The following is a 25741-nucleotide window of genomic DNA, read 5'->3' as shown; positions in this document are numbered from 1 at the left end:
TGCCTTCTTCCAAGCCAGTAGGAATGTCTCAAACTTCTCCCCTCTCTATAATGGGCCAGCACAGAGTCTTATAAAATAACCTAATGGAGGGAAGAGGTATTTCATCATATTCCCAGGTTTACCTCAAGAGGAAAGAATTATACAAAGTGTGTGCAGCAGAGTGGGAATTTGGGGACCATCTTAGAATTCTGTCCGAGGCAGGGCTCTAGTGAAAATAGTAAAGATCAATATTAACAGTGTAGGGCTACTTAATTTGGCTGACCTTATCATTAATCTATTCTGTTATATCTATTAGTAGTTGTTTACTAAGGGGACAGATCCTTGACACATTTGCAATTATGACTATATAAATGAAATTTTAGGATGGAAATTAGAGGTTATCTTGCTCAACCATTATTTTATGTGGCAGATAAAGAAACTGAAGCACAACAAAATTCGTGGGATTAAATTGACTCTGTCATTTAAGGCCAAATGAAAATATAGTTCTCCAAACTGCTAAAAACTTTGCGCACTTGCCTTGAGCTCACCACCAGGGTCTTTGCCCACTTCAGAGCCTTGACGTTGATTCCTTTATATTCCCAAGCGCTCAGAGATCTTTGTGTATTTCGTCCCAACAACACTGCTTCTTGTGAATGATAATACACTCATTTTCACTGAGATGCCAGTGACTGGTTATGTTTTTCCTCCTTATAATGGTAGTAGCATTTCCACAGAAATAAATACGTTAAGCTAAAAAGAAAATTTGATACTGTTCAGGTAGAATTTCATGGTATAGAGAGCCAGAGGAGAAGGGGGTGGGGGGGGGGGGGAGAGAGAGAACAGTGTAATGATTTGTCCTATCCTTTCTAACAGTGAAGCAGATGATGTCTGGAGTAAGGGATGGTCCCCCCAGTTGGGGCGCCACCTGCCTGCCACACAGACTTTTGCTTCTCTCTCTCTTTCCTCCTTCCCTCCCTCCCTTTCACTCTCTTTAAAAATCAGTGGGGAAAAAAATATCCTGGGGTGAAGATTAACAATAAAAAAAAAAAAAAAAAGAATAACTGAAACTCAGAACATAAAGAATTTTTCTTTGCTCATTTAATCATGCAGAGGGGTGTTCCATTTCCTAAAGATCTTATATAATCAGCTGTTCCTTAAACTAACTTCTCATTGTTTAACGGATTCCTACCAATTTAGGGGGGACTCATTATACCTCTGTAGCTATTAATAACTGGCAAGGCAGAGACCCTCAAAGCAGGGAGTGCTCTGGTCAGAGAATCTTGGAGTTTGCAAATAAAAGGCTGAAATCTCTTGTACTTTTAGTAGAGATGATATAATCCAGGGCAGCCCTGCCAGTTTCAACATCAGGACTTTTGCACAGTGCTCTCTTTGGGTGTCTGTAATGAATGAGTTTTATTAGTAGTAGTATTAAATAAACACCTGGCAGTGACTAGGAATGGAAGCAGACAACGTCAGAGGCTATCTGTGAAAAGCAATGCTGGACCTATTCAAAACGTATTTTTATTCAACAGGTGGATGTTGGGTCATATGTCTGTTATTTCAACTAAGACCACAATTTACTTTTTAATTGTTGTAGTTAGATTGGGTGAGAAGAAGAAGAAAGGCGGTACCTAAAAATCTTTATTAAGAAACATACTTTTTTCACTTGGGCAATACTGTGACGACGCCTGCACATTTCATCAAGGTAGATTCTTAAATACATATTTTCCTCTGCTAAAATGTATCATTGCCTTTAGATAAGAGTGCATCAAACTTTGTTATGTGTTCAGCATGAATTCATCATCTTCATATTAGACAGGGGAAGGCTGTCATCTTCATTTGAGCTATGAGGAAATATCCTCATATTTCCTAAAAACTGTCAATATTTCAAACAAAATGTTATCTTAACCTGAGGATGAACCATTTTCTCATCCAGTACCCATACTGCCCTACAGTTTCAGGTACCCATCTTGATGGCAGTGATATAAAACATATTTCTTCAGAAAGAACATCTTTCTAGACCTATTGCCTGGTTAGCCAAAGTTCACATGATCTTTTAATAGAAAGTCCAAATTTTGCCTTTTACATAAAAATTTCCTGAATATGAAGCTCACAGTGATTCTTCCACTTTCTTACAGAGCCCATTTCTTGGGGGTATTTAACATGTAAGTATGTATTATCTTTGTTTCCTTATGTTAGTCTTGTTTCCAAATAGATTGCCAAATTCACTGAAAATACAAACTTTGCCTCATAAGTTTTCAGTACCTCCTACAATGTCAAGGGTCATGCTGAAGAGAATAAACACTTGTAGAATTGGAAAATAAAATCGAAATAGAAACAAATTATGTTAAGTGGCTGTTGACCTTTTTGTAATTGGGATAGTAAATTTTTGTCGTCTTTCTTATTTTGATGTTTCTGTTGGATGGGTTAGCTTGTTTGTTTGCTTTTTGCTTTGCTTCGCACACATGCCTGGATTAGTTTAGCATGGGAAACCTGAATGAAATTTGATAATATTTTTATTAATTACCATACCATTTTTGATAGAGCAGATCATGCCGTCTTTAAAAAAAAAAAACCCAAACTTATGGAGAAATCTAGGTAGAATATATGCCTACCAGATTAACTTGGCTCTGAAATTAAACTCTTCACCCTTCTTGAAGACTTATCAACTAGGGTTTGCAAATTTACTCATAAGAGTTCCTTGCATATTGGCATGTAAGCAACATAATCATATATTGTAACCAACTAAGGAATTTACTCTATACAGGAAATCTATTGTCAGTTCTCTTTCTGACATGAAAAATCACCTCCTGATATTTTGTTATACTGAGGTTTGTTATTTTTTTAGGGAATTTTCTATGCCAGGTTAATTAAGGCGAGGCACACCTGTAAAAAAAGAGGCCAACTAGATGTGATTTCATTTGTACTGCTTTCCAGCATGCCAGCAACCAATAGTTTGGCCAGATCTCTAGTCACATACACCTTAAGTTTTAATGGTTACCATGGCAATGAAAAAAGGCATTACAAAACGCACAAGCTGTTAACATGTTGCAGCAGCCAAAAGAAAGAGCTAAGAATAAACTTCTTCAAATTCCTGATCTCACCACATTTAAGGAACTGCTGTTAGACCAACGTCATGTTCTAGTCAAATAGCTCATTAATCTGAAGCTGAGGCTGCCTACCCCTTGTGGGAGCCCTCCATCAGCTGGGGACCGGCCATCTCCCTGTGAGAACTTCCGCGAGTGTGTCAGAGTGAGCGGGATGTGTGTGCAGCTGGCAAGGACAGAGAGAGAGAGAGTAAACAGGCTGCAAACTGAGGCTCAGCTCCTCCAGCAACGAGAAAGAAAACCTTTCTGTTTTCTAATAGAGATGACAGGCAAAAGAATTTAGATGAATCTAGTTTAGATCAATCTAAATTTTATTGAGTGAGTAAATCATTATAACCATCGACAGATAAAATGAGTGTTCCATTTGCTTTGGGTTTTTTGTTTTGTTTTGTTTTTAGCCAGAACCCAGATATTTAGGCTGCAAGGAAACAAGACTTATGCATCCATATAGTCTCTCTGAGGAAGAAAATATTGCTCACTGAGCAGTGTCTCCTCAACGATGTAGCTTCTAGAATAAAGAAAGAAGAAAAAGAGGGTCCTTGGCTTGGGAGTATAAAACCACTCATGAAGATGAGGGGTGAAGTTGTCAGTCTATGTATTTAAAGGGACATTGCTTCTAGGATAAATGGACAACTGGACACAGAGGTAGACCTCTTTTTTATTGATTTATAGACATAGGTCTAAACAAACAAAATGAGGGCAATATTGAGAGAGATGAAGCATTGAATATGATACAGAAATGCAAGCCTGATTGATATGGTTTAAATGCATATTTTTTCCCAAGTCTGTGATTTCCAAAAAAGGAGGTCACTCAGGGTGGACGGCAGACCGCCATCCTGAATTTATCACAGAATGTGGTGGGCACCACTCTTGATCATATCCACTTCGCTTGTGGTAGAATTCCCCTTCTTTTTGTTTGCTTCTCTGCTCACACTCTGTGGTGTCTCTGTATGGTGGGTTTGCTGCACCTACTTAATTCCCAAGTGTCTACAATTCTAGTCTCTTTTTTCATCTCATTCTTCTTGAGGGGGAACTTCTCCCTTCAGCAAAGCCTTTCTCCACACTGTCATCCAAACACCATCTCTCCCTTGCCTTACATACATGATAGTGTCCATTTTGGGTTTGGTGACTGATTACATAATATTCTCCCTTGTCACCACTCTTGAAAAACTTTAAAGGTCCAACTAATTTATGATTTCACCATCAGACCTTACTCAACAATCTTGATGTCTCCTGTGTTTAGGCTATTATTGTAGCCACAGAGTAAGGTCTGGGCCGCAGATCATCGACTCTCTTCTCTTGTTTTTAATTTGACTTTCTCAGTTAGGTTTTAGAGTCATTTAGGACTGGAGTTTCATCCTGTATTTTGCAGTGTTCATTGTATCTAAAACACTGTGATGCCTCTACTAAGTACCTAATAAGTGCTCAATGAATTGATTTATATTGTAATACCCAAGGGCAGTGTTCTCCAGCATCACAGCATGGTTGGAAATTGTATTTTAAGACTGTTTCAAACTCAAAGAATCAAGATATAGAGATACAGTAAATCAAAACAAAACTCAAACCATGATAAGATTATATAATTTTTGCCAACTATTCATAGAATTATAGAGCTGGAAGAGATATGACATATCAGCTAGTCTAAACCCAGTTTTGTTTTGTTTTTTAAATTTTTTTCTTTATTGATTTTAGAGAGAGAGGAAGGGAGAGGGAAAGATAGAAACATCGATGAGAGAGAAGATAGATTGGCTACCTCCTGCCTGTCCCCCACTGGGGATTTGGCCCACAACCTGGGCATGTGCCCTAAGTGTAAACCCAGTTCTTTTTAAAAGCAAAGGTAATAATGTACAATGAGGTACCCAAAGGTCATATTATGGTTGAGAAAACAGGCCCCTTGTGGATCCTCCATGGATCCTTCACCAGTATTCTAGTGCTTGCCTTCATGGGGTTTGTTATCTATGGGTTATCCTACACATGCCCTATTAAGTTCAGTATATACAATACTGTCTGTTTACTCCCCAGGACATATTTCCTCTGCTCAGGAAGCAGAGAACACTTTTGCCTGAAGTATCTCTTCAGCTAATAATGCAGCCCAAAACAACTTACTCTCCTATGATACTTATTTATCAATTAACATTTGCTTTAAACTAGACACTGTGTTAGGCGTGTGCGATACTACATTGAAGTTAGGCCTATCTCTGCCCTCAAGAATCTTTGTGGTTCAGCAGAGAGAGCCCCAAGGAGAAACGTGGGTTTGGCTGAGAGACAAGATGGAGTAGAGGCGGGACTAGGCCTCGGGAAGCTCTGTGGTCAATGTCATGGCATTTCAACTTTAAAATATGCGATATGTAAACGAACAGTGGCATAATTATATTCATATTAAAACATTTTAATGGCTGTGCAGAAGAAGATAGTGTCAAAAGGAAATAACTGATATGAATATTATATTGAGCAAGATACAAACTGTTTGCAAACAGGGACCCTTCAAAATGAGAGTAGTTACAAACTCAGCTTCCAGCAGTAACAGTTTATAAAGCATGAATGAGGGAGTACATTTTTTATTGCAACTGGTTACTAGAAACTTATATTCCTTTTTATTGCATAAGTAGACTTGTTTGTAGCTGATTGGCTAGGAAGCTATAATTACATTGACCTTAAGAAAGTTTATGTTTTATGTAAGGTCAGGATCAGCACTATGGGGGAAATCAGGACAGTTTTCAGTTTTGCTTACATGACTATGAGTGTTTAGTCAGGGATCTAGTGAAACAATGGTTTCTATTTTCATCGCTTTTTACTACTAGATAGGGGCTCAGCAGAAGAAAAGAAGAATTTGGTATTTATTATAGTAATCCAAATGAGATATTATAAATTTTTGAATCAATGTAGAAGCAATACAAATGGAGAGGAGGAGCTAAAACGTCAAATATTTATCAAAACAAAAATTCTATTAAGCAGAAGGAGCTCAGGGAAGAGTTCAAGTCGACACACAGGCTTCTGGTTTGTGTTACAGTGAAGGGTAGTGCCATTTCCTGAAAGGATGTCATTAACTCATTTTAAAATTTTGGATTTGGTGTACCCATGAGAGGTTTTCAGGAGAGGTCAGACAGCACCAGAATCTGGAACTCAGGAAAAAATGTCGAGGCTGGAAAGACAGATAGCTGTGTTTTCCATATAAAGATGACAACACACTGAATCACCATGACACTGCTCTGTTCCTAAGACAAACCAGAGGCAAACCCCTGAAGAAAGCAGGTGTCTTTCAGTGTGGTCCCACCACATGCAGTGTACTTCCTCCTGACCCCGGCCTCTTACTTAGCCAGCTCTCTCCTTTCCACTTACTCTTCTCTATATATTTTCTTCTGAATTAAGGTTATTATAAACTTCATATGTAATTTAACTCCCCCTTGGGACTCTGAAAGATTGAAAAGTCTTCCAGAAAGGATGAGAATAAGGCTCTAATGATATAATTTCATGAAAGAAATTAGTTCCCTTGCAGGTTAATGGAGGCAATAATAGCTGCTCTTTACAGAAAGCCAAGGATGAAATTTGGACAGGGGGATGTGCCCATCATAACTCTACTGCTAAGGCGATTTACTGATGCATGAGAGAAATAGCTGATGCTTCTACAGCACTCACCATGTACTAGAAACTGTTCTAAGAACTGTATATAGTCATTTAATCCTCACAATAACAATTTGGCACTGTATTGTTCCAACGTGTAGATGACACGCTGAGTTATGGAAGAGTTGAGTGACTTGGACAAAGTCTGCAAGTGGAGGAGCTGCATCTCAATCCTGGGAAGTCTAACTCGAAATTCTGTGCTCTAATTTTTTTGATAATAAATGAATTAATTAATACATAAACATTGATTAAAGTAAGTAATGTTCTATAGCAAAGAAAAAATAAAGAAGCTAACAATGTTACTTGCAAGTCATTTAATAATTTTGCTTTTTGTTCATGTATTCATCAAAGACATTTTGGCATTAGTGGGGGCCAGAAAAAGGGATTTTATATTCATTATATTCAAATAACTTGGAAATATAATATGCTAAATCAAGTGAGAAATAATGACTGGGTAAAACATTACTCCATTGTCAGTGATGGAAGACAAACAGTGGTTCTCAACCTTCCTAATGCCTCAACCCTTTAATACAGTTCCTCATGTGGTATGTGGGCGTATCTGCTTGTGGGCATATCTGCATGTTGGCGGACCTGCCTGAAGATGGATAGAGGAGCAGTGTCTCAGTTACTAAGACCATCGAAAATATGTGTTTTCCAATGGTCTTAGGTGACCCCTGTGAAAGGGTCGTTCAACCCCCAAAGGGGTTGCCGCCCACAGGTTGAGAACCGCTGGAAAGAGCATGACTTGGAAATAAACCAACTGAGCTTCAATGTCTCCGTCTTCTCCCTCTTCTTTTTCTTCTTCCTCCTCCACTTCTTTTTTTTCTTCTTCTTCCTCTACTACTACTACTACTACTACTACTACTACTTCTTCTTCTTCTTCCTCCTCTCCTCCTCCTCGTCCTTCTCTTCCTCTCCCACCTCTTTCTTCTTCTTTTTATTTCTCCTCCTTCTTCTACCAAATTGTAGTAGAATAATCTAGGGCAGATAGTTTTAGGTCTGTGAGAGCCTTGATTTTGTCTGTTGAAAAGGAGTACTGTTGCCCAATTTACAGAGCGGATGGTTCAATACTATTTGACGTGATTTATATAAAAATTCTCATTGCTTAGGAAATAGTAAATGCTCTATAAATACTTGTTATCACTGCTATCGCATTAATCTAATCCAAGAACTAAGACAAAATGTGATTTGTTATATTATAATTAAATATTCATACATATTTATTTATTTATTTATTTATTCATTCATTCATTCATTCATTCATTCATTCATTCATTTCTATTATCACCCAAGGACATTTTTGCATTTATCTTCAGATAGAGCAGGAGGGAGAGAGGGGGGAAGAGAGAGAGAAACATCGACGTGAGAGAGACATATTGATTGGTTGCCACCTACACGACCCCACTGGGGGCCGGGGACAAACTACAACCAAGGTACGTGCCCTTATTGGGACCCAAACCCCGGACTATCTCATCTGTGGGCTGATGCTCTAACCGCTGAGCCAAACTGGCCAGGGCATACATATTTTATTTTATTATCAACACATCTCTGAGCAAAACATAAGGTAGGCATATTACTTAACAAATGAGGCAATTGAGGTTCAGAAAGATTAAATTAATATCTCAAAGTCCCAAAGTTAGTAGTTTACAAAGCATTACTACCTTAGATCTCTGCAACATGAGTCAAAACAATTATTTATCATGTTTTGTTAAAATGCCATATTGTCCTTAAACTCAAATCATGTGACAGTCACCCTTAGGGTTATTAGTGAGTTGGGATAGACCATAACAGTCAAGTTTCTGAAATGTCTGTGCCAGAACCCACAACTTTTGTCCTCCCACGTTCTGCCATTGACAAGAATACTTCTATGAAAACAGACTGATTCTGTTCTGAATTAAGTATTAGACCAGAGGGTCAGGGTTGCGGGCATGCAGAGAAGCACTGCCCACTATTTTAGCAGTTTGCCTACAGGAGGTGGATCTGCCTTGGAGGTCTCCTGTATATATACGGACTCATCACATTGTGAAACCTGATAAAATCACAGCACAAAGAGGTATAGCCAGTACCAAGTTGGCACCTGGGCCTGATTTCTCTGCCCTTTAAGAGCAAGGACCGGGGGTGTCCTTGCAGCCCACCAATGCCCTGTCTCAGGCCACACCTCCAGTGTCCACACCTCAGCCTTAAAGAGAAGGTCCCAGTGAAAAGCCCAAACCATCATGCTCCATTTCCTCAGACAGAGGCAGTGAGCTCTCTCAAGCTGCTTTCAGCCTCCCAAATAAGTGAAATGTTTGACACAGAAGCATATGTTTTCTGGCAACTTTGTTTAATCCACATTTTAGGGGAAAATTGAAACTCCACAAGGTGCGAAAAAGATTAGTAGAACATTTCAGTATCTGGTAGAAAGCAGACCGTGTTCCCTCCTCCTTCTGTCCTCTCATTCCCTCCATGTGCAGATATTTGCTTTATAAAAGCTGCCATGGAAGTGAATCTTTTAATTAAGAATCTGAGCCACCTAACTGCAGAAAAGAGAGAAATATCAAATGACACAAGACACAGGAACCATCTGTAAGACAGATATGGCACATGCCTGTTCGGAAGAAGGCTCACCGCTCTCTGAAGTCATGTGTGGGCTGCAGAATCAAAGGTTTGGAGATTAGATACATTTGGTTTCTAAAGAAGGTAGATTTCTTAGTACAAGAGGAAGAAGTGATTTCCCCAGGAAGAAAGTAACTTTGCCAAGATCTGTTTAACGTTTTAGAGAAGGCAAAGTCATATGCGATTGCCTTCAGAAACCATTTTCTCAGAAGTTCTGATTGGACTAGTTTTAAAGACTTATAAATTTGGACTCCAATGTATCTGAGAAATTCACACAGGCATCCCCTGTAGATAACAGGTTTGGAAAAGCCCAGGGCTACAACTGCAGGCACCAATATTGTGAAGAGGAAAGAAAAATCCACCTATTTCCTTACCTTTCCCAGGGCACTGGTCCTTCGTAGACTTATCTGACAGCAGGGAAGGAAGCCAGTGCCGGATACCCATAGCCAATTTCCCTGGTAAGTTACTGAATTGAGACCCAAACCCTAGAATGAATCTCCAATAAATGTAGCTAAAACCCTATTGGTTCTGAACATATTGTGTATAGAATAAATCATGAAGCTTATCACATTTGAAAATATTTCTAATATTAGGCAATAATTTGGGAAATGTCAGAATGATTTGAAGACAACATCAGAATTGAATCTAGAGCCAGGTTTTATGATTCAAATCTGAGACGCCATCTCCCTTCACAAACACACACCTATCATGTGACATCAGGGAAGTCATTAAACCTCTGTTTCAACATTTAAAATAAATAATAATATCTCCCATATACTGATATTGTAAAGATCAAGAGAATTAATACAAGATACAAGTAAAGCTGTCAGAATTTACATGGCATACATTAATGCAGAGTAAATCTTAGCTATTTCTGTTATTATTGTGATATAATATGTTTTATATTTAGAGAGAGGAAGGGAGAGAGAGAGAGATTGATGTGAGAGAGAAACATCAATTGCCTCCTGTACGTTCCCCAATTAGAGATTGAACCCACAATCTAGGTGTGTGCCCTGACCAGGAATAGAACCCACAACCTTTTGGTGTGAGGGACAATGCTCCAACCAACTGAGCCACACCAGCCAGGGCAGTTATTGAAAAGTTTTAAACTGTTTTTGTTTTTTACAGAAAAATATATATAACAAAATTCACCACTTAGCGATTTTTAAGGATGTAACCCAGTTACATTAAGAATATTCACAGTGTTAAGCTTAACATTATCACTATAAATTTCCAGAGCTTTTCAGCATCACAAATATAGATGCTATGCTTATTAAACAGTACCTCCCAATTTCCCCCTCTCATGGATAGCTGATAGCCTCTATTTCACTTTGTATCTCTATGCATTGGCCTATTGTAGGTAACTAGTAGAAGGGGAATCATACAATATTTGTCCTTTTGTGCCTGGTTTACTTTATATGCATAATGTCTTCAACATTCCCTTCTGTGGTAGTATGGATCAGAATTGTATTCTTTTGTATGGCTGAATTATATTCCATTGCATGTATATACCACATTTTGTTTGTCCGTTCACCTGTTGATGAACGATTTAGTTGTTTCCATCTTTTGTGACTGAAAGCTTTGTGAAAAATTGGTGTACAAGTATCAATCTGACTTCCTCTTTCAGTTCTTTTGGGTATGTACTTAGGAGTAGAATTGCTGGATCACATAATAATTCTCTTTATCTTTTTGATGAGCCACCAAACTATTTTCCACAGCAACTACACCATTTCAAATTTTCACCAGCAATGCACAAGAGTTCCTATTTCTCCATATCCTTATCAACACTTGGCAAGGGTGTTTCTTTTTTAAAAAATCAATAGTTATCCAAATGCTTATAAAGTAGTATCTTATTGTCGTTTTGATTTATATTTTCCTAATGACTAAAATGTTTGATTATCTTTTCAAGAGCTTTTTGGACATTTGCATAACTTCTTTGGATAAATATCTATTTGAGTCATTTGCTCATTTTTCTTTTTTTTTTTTTTTTTTTCTTTTTTTTTATCCTCACCCGAGGGTATTTTTCCATTTTTTGTACAGATAGAGTGGGAGGGAGAGAGAGGAAGGGAGAGAGAGAGAGAAACATCGACGTGAAGGGACACATCGAGTGGCTGCCACCCGCACGACCAACCAGGGCCGGGGACAAACTGCAACCGAAGTACGTGCCCTTAGCGGGAACCGAACCCAGGTCTCTCCAGACCGCAGGCCGACGCTCTAACCGCTGAGCCAAACTGGCCAGGGCCATTTGCTCATTTTTCAATTTGCTTTGTTGTTGAGTTGTAAAAATTATTTATATATTGTGATATTAATACCTCCTCAGACATATGACTTGCAAATATTTTCTCCCATTCAGTGGGTTGCATTTCAGTCTTTGGATACTGTCCTGTGAAGCACAAAAGTTCTTAATTTTGTTGAAGTCCAATTATTTCTTTATTTTTATTTTGTTATCTGTAACTTTGGTATCCTATCAAAGAAATTATTTCCAAACCTGATGTTATGAAATGTTTTCTCCTAAGAGTTTTAGGTCTTTCTTATACTTAGATCTCTAATCCATTTTGAGATAATTTTTCTATCTAGTGTTAGGTAAGGGTCAAATCTCATTCTTTTTCTTGTATTCTAGCATCATTAGTTGAAAAGACTTTTCTTTCCCCATTAAATGGTCTTGGCATTCTTGCCAAAAATCCACTGACTTTATATCAAAGAGTTTATTTCTGGGTCCTCTGTTCTACCAGTTAGTGTCTATCTTTATGCCAGTGCTATGCTATTTTTATTACTCTAGCTTTGTACTAAGTTTTGAATTCAGAAAGTGTGATTGCTTCAAGTTCATTCTTTTTTTCCAAGATTGTTTTGGTTATTTGTTGTCCCTTGAGATTCCATATGAATTTTAGGATTGGTTTTTCTAGCTACAAAAACAGGCTGTTGGGGTTTTGATAAAGATTGTACAAAATCTGTAGATCATTTTAAATAGTGTAGTTATTATAACATTAACATTTCCAATCCATAAATACATTTTATTTATTTATGGCTTATTATTTTTTAACAATGTTTTATAGTTTTCATTGTACAAGTTTTGCCTTCTTGTTGATTTTTTTTCTATTCATTTTATACTTTTGATACTATAGTAAATGATAAAAAATCATTTTATGACATTTCAATTTATATTGACAATAATAATTTTGTGGGTGAATTGTTTTTATTCTCACATTAAGATAGATAAGGATGTACAAATAATATTTGAGGGCTACTTTGTAAGAGCTGATTCTAATTTCAGGCATAGTGTCTTACTTTGGCAGCTGTAATTTTGGCTAGATCCATAGCCCTTCACCAGATCTACAATCATTATGACATGGAGACAGGAATTCCTTTCCTCCTAGCCACGCAGAACTTGTACACAGGTCTAATTAGGAGATTTTGGGAGGAGCTCATTGGAAAATCTCAAGGCTGCTACCTCCACATAGTTAATTTTCCTGGCATATTTTTTTCGAGTATTAGCATCAGCTGATGTGGAGGGAGCATTAGAATGAGAGCAAGTCCTCAGAGAAATGAATATGGCTTGGTTTAGGAAACTGAATTTGCCCTGGCTGGGCAGCATAGTTGGTTGGAGCATCATCCTATACACCAAAAAGTTTGTGGGTTTGATTTCCAGTCTGGGCACATACCTAGGTTGTTGGTTCAATCCCTGTTTGGGGTATATATGGAGGCAACTGATTGACGTTTCTCTCTCACATCAATGTTTCTCTCTGTCTTTCTTTCCCCCCTCCTCTCTCTAAAATAAATAAAAAGACATATTCTCAGGTGAGGATTTAAAAAAAAAAAGAAAACCGAATTTATCTTTATTTGTAAAAATTCTGTCTCAAAGATGATCATGACTGAGGGAAGAAAATATTGACTCATAAATTTAATATATCTTGAAAGTTTCTTTGCATCATTATTGATTGATGAGTTATTTGTACTAACTCCCATTCTATGCTAAATCTGGGCTTGAAGGAAGGCCATACTGTCGTCCTTAATAAATTTAGAATCAAACTCAAGAAACAAAGCAAACTTAGAATAGAAACAATATAAGGCATGTGATAGTGAAAAGCCTGAAGTAACTTCTTATTTCAGAACTTATTATTGCTTACCAAGAATATTTTATGATCCTCATAACTAAAACCTCTGATCTCCTCTTTACCATGGTCTCCAGAATGATCTTTCCGACAATATTTTTCTGATCAAGTTTTACTCAGTCAGTAATTTTATGCTCTCCACCACCTATTAACCCCATGCTATGCCAGTTTTTCCTTACTCTGCTTGTTATTGCCCATGTCCTACCACTGTCCCCATGTACTCTTGCCTAGCCATCTCATGCGACTCATTGTTTCCTGCCCAAGCTATGTCTCTTCATTCTTTTAATTTCTTCATCTTAGTTACACAAGTGGATGTTCAGACTGATAGATTATTTGAGTTAAAGGCATTCTTTCAAATGTCTTGCTTCCAGCTTTTGAATCTGGGAGATGGTGTTTAATTATATGGTTTCTAAGTGTCCTTTCACACAAAGGTTCCAGGACCCTGTGATGAAGACAGTGGCTGTTACAAGGATTCAGCACAGAGGGCATGTTTCTATTGGTGTAGTTGGGAAGACTTCATATAGGAGATAAACATAAAGAAAAAAATAATAAATCAAGAGATGTGTCATATAATTACTTTTTAAAAGATGTTTTAATGTCATCTAGAAATACTCTTCAAATTTTAGTTCCAGAAAACTAAAATGCAAGAATAACACACCTTACTCTTTTCCTGAACTGTCAGGACCTGCCTATACAACATTGCAACTGTGACATTTGCCAACATACCAATAATGACACAGTATTTTATACAGAGTACCACAAAGGCCACCAGGTAGATAGATAAGGTACCAGGAAGTATGATCAGGAGTCCTTCACAGGGCTCACAATCTTATAGTCTTCTTTATTTCAGGATTTCAAAAATCACAGGTCTCCTGGTCTACCTACTTCTTTAGACTAGCCTTTCAAATGCTTCCCTTTCCTTTTTTTTTTTTTTTTTACAGAAAATATAGCAGTGTTCTCCAAAAACCAGGATATCCCCCAACTCTGAAAAATTGCTTGATTCTAGGGACATGGAAGAAAAGTCTTCATCTTAATTCATAATTCTACTTGTGGTGCAGTCTTAGCATCTTTTCAATTTACACCTATGGTATGGAGCTCACAGCTTTAAAAATGTTGGGATACTTAACACTTTAAAATTTATAAAGCAATGTCTAGCTTCAACTCTTTTTTATAAATACAACCCTGTTCATCATTCCACTGAGACCTGGAGTGTTCTATAATGAGTTGATTCAATCTACCATACAAACATCTTCTTAGTTATACATGAGTACATTTTATCAAGCATTGCTTTGTGAATGCTTAAGGTATGCTCCAGTCACCATTTATGCTCTAGAGTTTTATCATCTTCAATGAAATGACAATCTACTTTAGTAACACAGTTTCTAATATTTAAAATTCTACACCTTCCATCTGATTACACCATTAACCATTATGTTCTCCAGATTGTGCGTGTGTGTGTGTGAGTGTATGTCTTATCTCTCATTTGCTATGCAACAAACTGCAAAACATATCCCAATATAGTTTTAGAACTTTCTAACAATAAGTTGAAAGACTAGAAATTCTCCTCATGGAGCAGGGGGAGTATTTGCAGAAAGAGACAGCAATACTACTAAAGATGTATTTTCTGTTTTTACTTTTTCTAATTTCTAGTTTTGAACTTAATACTACAATTAGATAGTTTGTTAAATTTATAAAGTACTTCTCAATCATAAAATAACCTTGTAAGTTCCAGCCAGTGTGGCTCAGTGGTTGAGCATCGACCCATGCACCAAGAGGTCACTGGTTTGATTCTTGGTCAGGACACATGCCCAGGTTGTGGGCCCGATTCCCAGTGGGGGGCATGCAGGAGGCGGCCAGTTGATGTTTTCTTTCATCGATGTTTCTATCTCTCTCTCCCTCTCACTTCCTTTCTTAAATCAATAAAGAAAAAAAAATTAAATTAAAATAAAAAAATAAATAAAATAAAATAAAACCTATGAGGTAAACGTGGCAGATAGTATTCTCATTTAGCTGGTGCAGAAACTAGGTTTCTAAGAGGGTATCATGAATAAAGTGATCAAATTAGAAATTAAGAGACATGACTAAAACCAAGCTTCCTCATAATATGAGTATTACAAAGGTTGGCCCAAATATACACGGAGAAAGAAAATGGAGACACTCTATAGAGCTTGTTCCTCCTCTACTTTCTTTATTAGTTGATTTTCATGAGCACTTGAAGGAAAATGCTTAACTTCTGTTGAGTTGTGTTTCACAAACAAGTAAAACACTATATCAAAAGGTAAAAAGATCATGCCCTGGCTGGTTTGGTTCAGTGGTTGGAGAGTTGGCCTGCGTTCTAAAGAGACCTGGGTTTGGTTCCCACTAGGGGCATGTGCCTCAGTTGTGGTTTGTCCTCGGTCCTGGTTGGGTTGTGTGGGTGGCAGCCACTGGATGTGTCTCTCTCTCTTTTCCTCCCACTCTATCTGAACAAAATATTGAAAAATGTCTTTGGGTGAGGATTAAAAAAAAAAAAAAAGAGTCAGTCAACAAGACTATTTTATTATTTGTTGAATTATTTGCATCAACAGGGTACATGGAATATATGGAATCTTGTCTTTCTAAAAAATTACATTTATCCTTCAAAACAAAACGTAAGTTCTATCACAGCTATAAAAATTCTTCAGAGTGCTGAAACCAGCATTGACATGTGTCTCCTGAAATTGTGATATAGTATCACAGTGAATAAAATAGAATTTGCATTGGTCTCTCATTTTCTAATAATAAATTATGACGTTACTTTTGCCTAATAATTTATAGTAACAACACACCATTACATATGTTATCTTGTTTACTTAACACAATAATTGATAGTATAATAAAAAAAATCTAATCATTGTCCTAGGTCCCTGAGAAGAAACTCTTTTGGAATTTTTATAAAGGATGGGGTATTTTTGTTATTTATAGTGAGACCCGGGGGTCACATCTGAGTTAATGCTAACAAGGTAACTCATGATGAGCCTTTATATTATTCAGAATGGGGGCTAGTCATACTGGAAAAACCAACCATAGTATTGCAGAGTTGAGCTTAAAGCCATGCAATATCAACCCAATCACTCAACCTCTAGAAAGGTAAAAAGGGCTGAAGCTTGAGTTTGATCACACGGCTAGTGATTGAATCAATCATGCCTCTATAAGAAAACCTCTGGACACTGAGACACAAGTGAGCTCCTTAGTATTTGAACACATTGACATGCTAGAAGGGTGACGTTCCCTGATTCTGTGGAGAGAAGACATGGAGGCTCCATATTTAGGACCATCCTACACCTCACCATATGGGTCTCTCCTTTGTCCAGTCCAGTTTTTTTTATGTTTTATAATAGAACTGTTGTTAGTATTATTATAAAGTTGCTGTAGTGAATTATTGAATGTCAGGTAGTAACTGCTAATTTTGTTGCCAGTTGGGCAGAAGTATGGGTGGCCTGGGAATAAGAAGTATGGGTGACCTGGAAACCTCAGAAATCGTGATGAGTGTCTGACGTGAGGGCAGACTTATTGGGTGGTCTGTGCCTTTAATTTGTGAAGTCTTTACTAACTCCAGATAGTGTCAGAATTACATTGCAACATTGCAATGGGTTCATAAACTATGAGGAAAAATCAGAAAAAAAAAGGTTTTGGATATATATATATATATATATATATATATATATATATCTATCTATCTATCTATCTATCTATCTATCTATCTATCTTAACTGAAGCCATACAGCAAATATGGGTGAATTGGTGCTAATCTTTCATTCCATTGCTCTTATTATTATATCATTCCTTTAGTTATTAATGAATGTTAGCTTTACAGAAATTAAAGTCAGAGGTACAAAATATTTTCCTTGCATCTACCACAGTGTCCGCTATATGTTTGGACAAATATAATAGATAACCAATAATTGATTAAGTTCATGAACTTCCTAGTTAAATAATTTTGCATACATAACCCTTGCCATGACTGGATTGCATTGAGGTTGAGAGGACTCATGTTTTTGAAGGGGGAAAAAGAGGGAACAGGTGAAAGACACTGGTAAATGTGGGAGCAATCAATTCCCAATTTGTAGGAAAATAGATTTTCTGGTAGGCTGAAAGACTTGAAATCCTTTTGAGGTTGTCTTCCTATACCGCTAAGCTTGCGTGTATTCAAAGACGTCAGGACTATATTCGGCCTGTTTCCTAGGAATGGTGTGTGGAATCAATAATGTGGTGCTGTCTATTCAGAAAAACAAGCACCACCACCACCCCCCTCCCCATCCTCTGAACATATATGCCTCCATCTGGGCTGTGCAATGTGGGATTCATCCTCATTGGTTAGATGACCTTGAAATGAGATCACCTACCTATTTTCCAAAGAGAATTGAACCACCTTCAGGTACAATTGATATTGGTCCCAGTAGCCACTTGGATTTGATTATAACAGATCAGGCAGAAGGGAGAGGGGTCATCATCCTATAAACAGAGACTGTCTCCTTGAGATGTCTGATCCTCTACCAAATCTGTTCCTATGCTCTGATAAGAATGCCATTTGAATTCACACAATCATTTTGCCCTTGGAGATGGAAAGAACACCCCTGAGAAATTAGCTTCCAAAGAAAACTGTCTCAAGCAATTTCTTTTCTTTTTTCTTTTTTCTATAGACTTCCTCAGATGCATATTTTTCTCTATTAATCTCAAAGTTGTAAAAATTAGCAGTATAATGATGTACAAGCTGAAAAATAGAATAATTTATTTTACTTCAATCATGTGTTTTCCCTTTCATGGCCTAGTTGCCAAGGACCTATCATCTACAATCCTGGCATTTCCTTTTAATTCTATGAGCCAAAATCCATCATTTCTGAATATTTTCAAGACAGGAAATCTGAAAGTTTTATTCCAATCATTAATCAGCCCCCTCCAATTAAGCTCAATTATACCCTATAATCGTTTCTATAATTATTGATTGATTAATCTTTCAACTATTAATTAAAAGTCTTAATTAAACTTTTTCTGATGTTACTTAAGCTAAAATGCAATTATTATATAATTTCCCTGGTATATGCAACATGTCCCACTAGCCTTATGGTAGAGTCATAGTCCACTAGTTACAAATCACTCAATAGCAGGATCTGAAATGGAGTGAAATAATCTCCTTCATACCCAATTTCTACAGATACATGTGTGTGTTTGAACATACTCAGGCTCATGGTTAAAAGATTGAGAACAGCCCTGGCTGGTTTGGTTCAGCGGTTAGAGCGTCAGCCTGTGGTCCTGAGAGACCCGGGTTCGGTTCCCGCTAAGGGCGCGTGCCTCGGGTGCAGTTTGTCCCCGGCCCTGGTCGGTTGTGCGGGTGGCAGCCACTCAATGTGTTCCTTTCACGTCGATGTTTCTCTCTCTCTCTCTGTTCCTCTCTCTCCCTCCCGCTCTACCTGAACAAAAAATGGAAAAATGTCCTCTGGTGAGGATAAAAAAAAAAAAAAAAAGATTGAGAACAATAGGCAATGCAAAATAGTTAAATATAATAAGAATCCTGGAATAATAAATGGAGGTAGACTTTTCACAAACCTGAAAGTCTAGATCATAAAAGAGATAGGACAAGAAAAAATAAGTTTGTAAGGTATTCATGTTTCCCATGTACCACCTAACCTCCTAGCTACCCCATGTGTGTTTGCAGGAAAAAGGTAGATATCAGCTGTATAAATCTACCCATGCAACTGTTGTAAAAATTGGGGTTACTGGTTTGGTGGGAAAATTGGCAGGGAGTGGATAAGAAGAGTAACATAGACTCAGCAGAAATCATATTTTAAAGAATTTAATTCTTCATAACTTTTTAATTCTCTAAAAAAACCCTAAGGGAATAAGTATGTCCATTCTATAAATGAGTATGCATAATCAGAGAACTCATGGATTGAACCCATAAATATCAAACTTTTAATTTGTTCTTGTTGCTGGGAAAGACAAAAACACATTTAATAGAAGATACTTTTGAAATCTTATAAATTGGTCATAAGTATCAGGAGCTCCATTGATATTTCATGACCTAGGCTGATGACGTAAACACTTGAAGCCTAAGGTTCCTAATCTATACATTGGGAATAAAACATACCTTGCAGGGTTTGTTCAGGGCTGATGGCAATGTGTGGTACATATTTTTTTTTTTCAATGGCTAGTATGAGAGGTTCTTTTTTTCTTTATTGATTTTAGAGAGGAAGGGGGAGGAAGAGAGAAATTAGAAACATCAATGAGAGAGAGCATCGAATGGCCACCTCCTGCATGGCCCCCACTAGGGACTGGGCCCACAACCTGGGCATGTGCCCTGACCAGGAATCGAAATGGTGACCTCTTGGTGCATGGGTTGACACTCAACCACTGAGCCACACTGACTGGGCTGTTATCTGCTTCTTTTGAGGCCTGCAAGGAGTCCATCCTTCTGTGCTCTGCCATAGGTAAGACAGATCACCTGTCCCAGTTCTCAATGGAGAGGCTTTTTTCTCTTAATGTTATATGTTATTGGGTTGCCTTGAAACTTCAATACTCTAAGGAGCTTAAAAGTTATAATTTTGTTGTTTATCTGGTTCTACATCATTGATACATAGCATTCACTACTTAATGAACCCTTTCCCTATATTACTAGATCTTGTTTTGAGTCCAGGTCCTGCTACTGATCACTGTCTAACTCTGGGGAAGCTATCTCACACCCACGTACTCAACCCTCTATCTCTGTTTCTTGGGACTAATAAAATGTTAATAGTTGCAGCAATCTTCGAAATCCCATAGAGCAGCACCTCTTGCCAAGATGAGAATACTGAGGCCCAGAGAGGGTTAAGGCATTGCCTGTGATTGTACTGCTAATTACTGACAGAATCAGGCCTCTAGACTCCCAGTTCAGAGAACCGTTTCCACCACTCCACATTGTCCCTCAAGCTAACATTTGCCCTACATTTTTTTACAGGGATGTCATGAGGATCAACTATGATTAAATATGGGAAAGTGCTTTAAAAAGTGCAAAATTATGCACAAGAGCAAAGCATTACTATTAATGGGTTTCTTACTTGGCTTATTTGGGTAGAAATGCAGTATTATTCAAAGTAGCTTTAAAGGTTTTTGTTTTTTTTAACTATGAAATGCTATGAAGTCGTGTTACTACGTTTCACAAAGAGTGTGCCAGGACTTGAAAGGAAACCGGTGGTGCACATTTCACCTATATTATATGAAATTCTATAATAGGTAGGATGTTTTTCTGACATGAGGATTCAAGTGCAAATAGCTTTTATGGGAAGTGATCCCAGGAAACTCCCTTAGGGAGTAGAGAAGTAAGGAAAGAGGATGAAACCAATACATGGTGTGCTATTAAGCATGTTACTACTTTGGGCAGATTGAGCAACATTCCACTGGAAAACACTGGGAGTCAGTTTAAGAGTTTGTATCAGACATATCCTATCCACAATGATGACCAGGCTATTTATCCACAAATTCACATCAGCCCTTGATTGAGGGCATCCTGAAAGAAGGCATTGACTCAACTGCACCTTGCTCACGAGACTGAGTGGACTCCTGTGGGCCAGGAAAACCCTGAGGCAAATAGTTGCTGGTACTTCTAGTTCAAACTTCTCGTCATCTTGCTTGGAACAGGTAAGTGATGAGGTGAGATGAGCCTTTGATACTAACAACCTCTGTTTCATGACACCTTAGGAAAATTCTCAGGAACTCTCTGCTTCCAAAGGTGTCAGCAAACTTGAGCAATCATACTTTGTCCTTATTTAGGTCAAATCAAAGACAAACTTTATAAATGAGAATTGCTTGGGGTGTGAGAATAGTGGAAATGATGTTTTTGGATGGCAGGGAAGCCTAGGACTGTCTCTGTTGTTTCCTGTTTTTCATAGTCTATGTGTGTTCTGAGCAAATTCTGTGTCTCTGGAGTCAAGGCAGTTGAGATAGGCTGGACAATGAGATGTTATTGCATTGCCAACAGCAGACCATTAGGTTCCCTTTCCTCTGAATACCCAGTGCCATCCTAATATTCCCAGCTGTCAGGAACACTTTACCAGAACTGCGATCCAGGACTAGTATCCCTCTGCACAGCCCCCTCATTATTTCTTTTAAACATTTTCATTTCTTGGTCAATGACTCTCAGTTCTTAGAATAACAATATGAGAAACTTATAAATGGAAAGACGTGAATGTTAGGTAAAAATTTATAGTATTTCTTTTTCTACAAGTTAATGTACTTTTATAGTAGATTCCCAGAGGTCTGAACTATGGACTCAAAAAAAGTAATACTGAATGATGAGCTTTGGACACTAAATAGGACACCAGCCACTTTGATTATGCTCAACACTGTTGAGACGTCATAGAAGATTGTGGCCCGGAGACCTTTTTCCAAGGAATCAGTTCAGAATCTCTTCCTACAGTTGGTCTGAGAATTCCATCCCTCACTCATATTCACTTTCACACTTTTCAATTTTGGCTTTTACTGCCCAAGCAACATGTTTACCCCTACAACCAGACTGCAAGTGGCTTGAGGGCAAGAACTGGGTTTTGTTTATTCTCAAACAGAGTTAAGTTCTCACAGTTGGCTGAACCAAGGCTGGAGCAGAACACAGATATTAGCTCGTTTGCCTTTAGCAATGGATTTGTGAGGCGGCTATTATTAGGCTGATATGGCTGGCTGAGAAATCAGATTCAAGGAGATGAAAAGACTTACTTCAATGTTTCTATATTCTTTTTATGATCCCAGCATGCTTTGCATATGCAAGTTGAACAGAGCATGGAATTTTCTGTTTTCTTTCACAAAAAGTTCCACGCCATATTGTCTCCATTACACAAACATCATGTGGCTTCCTATACTTTATACAAAGTATCATAACAAGTGTGTGCACTGGAGTCTCAAGAGCCAAGCTTAAGGCATTGCCTGCCTCTTACCAGCTCTGTCAGTCGAACCCTCCACTTTACTACCTGTACAGTGAGTGGATGCTCACTCTACCCCCTCATAATGTTTTATAGGCTCAAATAAAATAATAAATGGTGAAGCACTTACCATAGTTAAGCATTTATCACTGTTATTATGACCATAAACTTGGGAATGAGACATGGGTTAAATACCTGCCCATCACTAACATTTGTGCAAAGATTCGCAAATTACGTACCTTCCCTGTCTCATCTTTTTCTTCAAAATAAGAACACCTGTGCTTTTGTTTTAAAGAATTGTTTTGAGGATTACATGGGATGATACTTGAAACAGATTATGACATTTTCAATATTGATAAATGTTAGCTGTTTTGTTATTGTGCTATTGTTGTATACATTTCCAAGCAAGTGTATGTTATTATTATAGAAATAACATTAATATATTGAAAACATTGGGCTTTGGAGACCCACAAATGGGCTTCCTCTCCAAGTCCTGAAAATTATTTACTATAATACACATGCGGTTCAGCTTCCTCAACTGTCAACCTCGAAATCATGTGCACTGCACAGGGTTTCTGTATTAAATGAGATCATGTGCATTATCACATAGAGAAACAACTAGTAACTTACTGACATTCAAAAATGGAATCATCTCTCCTTCCCATAATTTAGATATAGAGATTAACTTTAAATGCCTTGAAGATGTTAGGGTAGCATTATTTACATTTCCCTATGAGGTGTTACCAGTTTTTCTAGTGTGTTTCCCCAAGCAGGTAATGTGTGTAAGCTAACAGGGCAAAAACTCACAAAATAAGCTGATTTGTTAGATACAGAATTATTAAAGAAAATTATCCTGCGAGTATGTCCTTTTTTTTTTCCAAATAGGGAGAAGTGGCTTTCTGATAGTGAGAGGTGGGTCTTATGGACAGTTCCCTGCCTTGATGGCAGAGCGACTCTGTGGACCTAACGTATACCCCCTCACAGGCAGGCGTCACTGCTGGGAAATGCCTCAGAGCAAAGGCCAGATTTTGGACAATACATGAAGTGCCAGCTAATAAATAAAAAAATAAATAAAATAGGCTCTACTTTATGAACTGACTTGTGTCAGACACATTGTGCATAAGAGTGGTAGGGACCACTAATGGGTAGAACATTCCAATCTTCAAATGAACAGATTAAACCCCCCACTATTCAAGACATCAGTGAATTTCTGTTGAGCAGCAACCTCTCCTGAGGAGGAGACTTCTAGGCTTTACAGCCATTCATCTGGAAACTCAAGAAATACTATAGGATCAGGAACTGTCAGACCAGTTTTACTGTTCACTTCTTCATTCAGGGGCCATGCTGAGGAACACTGCGAGGGAAGCCTCTTCTGCACTGTCCCCGTAACCGAGGACTGCACTTCTCCTGATTGTGCTATCCAGTCCTACAGCCCTATCTCGCCTCCCCTACATCCAGAACCTCCTGGAACTGCAGTGTTGCACCAAAGAGACTTTGTCAGATAATTGAAGCTGCTATCGATGGTGTCCCTTACCCATCTCCCAACATGTTACCACATTGTCTAGGACACTTTCTAAACAGCTTTATTAGCATCTTTGCTTTCTAAAGCAAAGAAGACAGAAGAGAACAAAATCAACACCTTTCACAGGTGGTCTGTACAACAACAGTACAGTCTCCTGTCGAGCGCGTGTGACAGCTGTCAGTTACCACGTTTGGGATTGCATTTTTTTTTAACCTCACCTGAGGACATTTTTCCATTTTTTGCTCAGATAGAGTGGGAGGGAGGGAGGGAGGGAGAGAGAAACATTGACGTGAAAGGGACACATAGAGTGGCTGCCACCCTCATGACCCAACCAGAGCCGGGGACAAACTGCAACCAAGGTACATGCCCTTAGCGGGAACCGAACCAGGGTCTCTCTGGACCGCAGGCCGACGTTCTAACCACTGAGCCAAACTGGCCAGGGCTGGAATTGCATTTTTTGATAACAGTCTCTTTACTTCTGCCCACCCACTCCTCTCACAGACAAATGCTCTATTTGTTTTATACTCTTATCGTTAAGTTGAATGGCGATATTGAATATAGATAGATAGATGAGATAGATAGATAGATAGATAGATAGATAGATAGATAGATAGATAGATAGATGATAGATAGATAGATAGATAGATAGATAGATAGATAGATAAGAGAGAAAGAGATTTTTTTTAGAGAGAGAGAGGAGGAGAGATAGATAGAAACATCAATGTGAGAGAGAGACATTGATTGGCTGCCTCCTGCACACCCCCAACTGGGGATTGAGCCAGCAACCCAGGCATATGTTCTGACCGGAATCGAACTGGGACCTCTCAGTCTATGGGATCATGCTCAATCCACTGAGTCACACCGTTCGGGCTGATTTACTATTTAATGCTCCATAACAACTCCCATTGTGTGTCCAATTTTAACAATTATTATTTGGTCCTCACAATGTGAACCCCACCTTGAACCCTATGTCCTAAGTGTCAGTATTTCCCTGAAATTGGGGTCATGGCTGGGTTTTAGAATCTCTTTCCCACTAATGGACCTCTCTGTTCCCAAATGTACATCCATTTCAACATATGCTTACCACCATTCACCAAACTTTCCCGTTATTGTCTCCTTCTAGATGCTGAAATATTTACCCACAGGTTACATTGTATATTTCCAACATTGAAACCTAATTACTTCAGTTTCCTGTCATTGGCTCTTGTCAGCATCTTTCTTATTTTCTGGTCCTCTACCCTGGCAGATGTTTATAGTAATTTTCAGTCCAAGTCTAGGCCAACTAACCTCTAGTACTGCTTCTTCCTTCACCATGTATCAGGAGCAATTTGTAATCCAAGTTTTAGATTCTTCTAAAGATAACTTCCATTAGAAAGAAATAGTTGGTAGAAAATTTACAAATAATTTAGAAGGTACTAGGTAAACATCCAACAATAGCTGCAAGCACACATCCAAATCCAGTACAAGGAGCATGTTTTGAACTCTCTTTCTCTCTCACAGATTTTTCACTGAGAAATAAGTACCAAGGCTGTTCAGATTTCTTTTAATTTTCCTTCAAAAATGTTGAGGTACTATTGCAAGATCAAATGTTTGCTGTAGCTTTAAGGTTTACCTTCCGATAATATTTATACTTAGGTAATCACTCGCCTCTATTGGTTTCTTATTTTTCTCTCTTCCTCCCCTGGCCTACAGAACATGCCCTAGTTGAGACTCCCTTGGCACTTGCTCCAGGAACAATAATGTCTGTAGGGGAAAAGAACCCCTCTGGCCCAAGAGAGGAGTTTTCCTCCTATCTCCAACATAAATAAAACCAAGATTTTTTTTGGCTGTGACAGATCTTAGTCACAGTCTGGACACACGGCTGCTTGATGTCATAACACTAGGTAGAGGTCTAAAAAAAAT

The sequence above is a fragment of the Molossus molossus genome, unplaced genomic scaffold (assembly GCF_014108415.1).
Source record: "Molossus molossus isolate mMolMol1 unplaced genomic scaffold, mMolMol1.p scaffold_m16_p_6, whole genome shotgun sequence".
Classification (NCBI taxonomy): Eukaryota; Metazoa; Chordata; class Mammalia; order Chiroptera; family Molossidae; genus Molossus; species Molossus molossus.
This window is presented reverse-complemented; position numbering follows the sequence as displayed.